General features: G+C 41.1%; 1 long non-coding RNA gene across 1 annotated transcript; it reads left to right on the top strand.

Moving 5' to 3' along the window:
- Positions 1-481: 481 nt before the first annotated feature.
- Positions 482-1,623, top strand: LOC148017553 (uncharacterized). Its single transcript, XR_015687944.1, has 3 exons — positions 482-738; positions 845-929; positions 1,169-1,623. It is a non-coding gene; the product is annotated as an uncharacterized LOC148017553 (long non-coding RNA).
- The last annotated feature ends 1,203 nt before the right edge of the window (positions 1,624-2,826 follow it).

Genomic DNA, 2,826 nt, shown 5'->3' on the forward strand with positions numbered 1-2,826 from the left:
AGTATGCAAGGATCTATGTCATAGTTTCAAGTAGCTGAAATTAACACTAAAGCAAGTGAGGCATGGCCACGTGAGCTTTGCAATGATGCCAACTCTGCGAACTGCGGTTTAGATTAATGCTTATGAGTGAATAATGAATTGCCTCTTTAGATTGGTGGGATTTCACACATTAGGCAAAGAACGCATTGTTCATTGTGTGCTTCGCGTACGATTTATCCTTTCATAAACAAACTTCACCGGGTCTGATCTGGCCGGTGCAGGCCGCTAGTCTTATTTGGTTGCCTTAATCTACAGTAGTTTGTGACGGTAGGGACACGCCTTGTTGACGAAGCTGGCATCGCGAGACACTTGTCGGCCAAGGAAACGCGGCACGCGCTCGAAGGTTCCTCGACTCACGCGTATTAGTGAATCATCTAATTATATATATATATATATACATAAATGCATATGTATATAAGGGAAGACTTATGTGACTCATCCTCCATCGCTGAGATCTTCAGTTTGCTTCTCTTCACCCTTTAATTTCTCTGATGATCTCATCATTCGTCTGTTTCGATATTGCTCCTGTTGATCAAGCTCTCCCGATCTATCTATCCTTTGTCGGTCTTATAATTGCTGCTGTTCAATCAGTCAGTGAATCTAGAACAGATTAGATGGGGCACGGCCACCACCATCACCATGATCACCACCATGGACACCCTCAGCAGGCAGCTTACGCCTATGGCTACCAGACTCAAGGTATATATAATTGCCTCGCTTTGCCAAAACAGTCGTCTAATTTTCTATTTCTTAAATCCCAGACTAATTAATGATATCATTCTCTTTTCATAACATCCAAAATCAGGATATCCTCCGGTTGGGGCTCCCCCTCCACAGCCTTACTACCAGCAGCCCCCACCCAGACGCTCCGGTGGCTTCTGGCGCGGATGGTGAGGTTTTTAGGGCTATGTTTTCATTTGCCTGGGGTTAATTATCATTTGCCCCTCTCTTTCCTATGTTAATGTTGATGAGATGATGATGATGATGATGATGACGGCGGTGCATGCATGCTCTGTGTGTGTTAAATTTTGGTCTTGATATGATGGTGGTGATGCTGCTCTCATGTTGTTGCTCACTGTGTGAACAATTTTGTGTCGGATGATTGATGGTGGCGATGTTTCATCTGCAGCCTGGCAGCATTGTGCTGTTGCTGTTTGTTGGACGAGTGCTGCTGCTGCTGCTGCGATCCCACTCTCGTCTGTGGCTGATCCATCGATCCAAAATACACCGTCATTTCTGTCAATCGATCATCTCTCTGAATCACATTATCAATACATTATCAATATTCATGAATCGCATTAGCATCGAAACACCTCCTGATGACTGGACTCCTGTTTCAATTCATCCTAAAGGCTGAGGAAGCCTCAGGCCCTTGCTCCTGTATACCTTTAGCGACTTATGTCTGATCTCAGAGCTTGATGGCTAGAAGGAACTTTAGACACTAAACTAGATGGTAAATTAGCCTTATAAGTAGTAAATACACAATTTTTTTCTAGTTAGTAAGTAGGGTTTTTTAAATTGGAACTAGGTTTTTAATTTTACTAGATAGATGTGAAGCTATAACTAGTAAAATAAGTGTTTATATGGTTAAGCAAGGCAAATTTCTATATATCACTTAATATAGCCATGTTTATTGAATAAAATTATGAAGCTATATATCATAAGATAATGTGCATGCATAGTAAATCAAAACAAATTTGTATAGAATATCTAACATAGTCATGCTTATATAGTTATGTTAAGTAATATACGTCACAATTGATAGGCCTAACCATCAGCCATGTAGTCAATCTCAAATAAGACAATGTTGATACACACTTGTAATGGATATGTTTGTATGTATCCAAAATATACATGTTCTATAAGATACATTTGTGCATTTTGATAACTTTTAATTCTTACTCACATAGCACAAATAGTTTACACATCCACAAATAAAATATAATTTTTAACAATATAAATATTTTCATGTCACATTAAAACAAAGAAGAATCGCATTCAATTCAACTCAATGCGATGGCTCTAAATCTTGAAATTCCCCTCAAATCCCCCCTGAAGTGTGGGATATACCTAGCATCCATACAAGCACAAATAGTTACCAAAAGTTATTTGAGCCCCTTACAAACAAGGAGCATATCCATCCATTAGCAAAATAGAAACAATTCAAATTGTAATAGCCTTTTCCCTAAATAAAAGACATAGAAACTCTTGAGTATGTGGAAACTTGAAGAGGCCTTTGCCCTGCATCTGTTTTATTTCCTATTGCTTTCTTCGTGTTGGGGTTAACATTACCCCCCTCCTAGATGAGTGCCAGTCCCATAGTACTCTGCATCGAAGGTAGCATGCGGAGCTTGCACCGAAGACGTGGGTGGAAGGGTTGTTGTGGGTTGCCTTGGAGGAGCTCTTATGTAGGTGCGGAGGAAGGGCATTGGTGGCACTGTGCTATTCCGATTGGCTGGTGATATGATTGTTGTAGGTGGCGATAGGGCTACTCGTTGTTGGGAATGGCCACTCATGGCTGGTACAGGGTTCGGTGTGCGTGGGATGCTCATGGTGGATCCTGCTCGTGATGATTTACTGGTGGTTTGCATGAAGAAGTAAAGGATAAGAGTTCAGAGTTGAGTGTTGATGTAGAGCTGATGACGCTTTCGTGGGAGTCTTTAATACTTGCAATTGGAAAACCTCTCAGGTGGTCTCTCCCTAAGGGGTAGTGCTAGTCTGCATAGCATGCACAAGACATATTTGGATTAGTTTTGAAGACAGGTTGAACTCTAAGCAAGCCTGGAG

The sequence above is a fragment of the Lygodium microphyllum genome, chromosome 22, assembly GCF_053477565.2.
Source record: "Lygodium microphyllum isolate KBCC chromosome 22, Lygodium_microphyllum_v1.1.10, whole genome shotgun sequence".
In the NCBI taxonomy this organism is placed as follows: domain Eukaryota; kingdom Viridiplantae; phylum Streptophyta; class Polypodiopsida; order Schizaeales; family Lygodiaceae; genus Lygodium; species Lygodium microphyllum.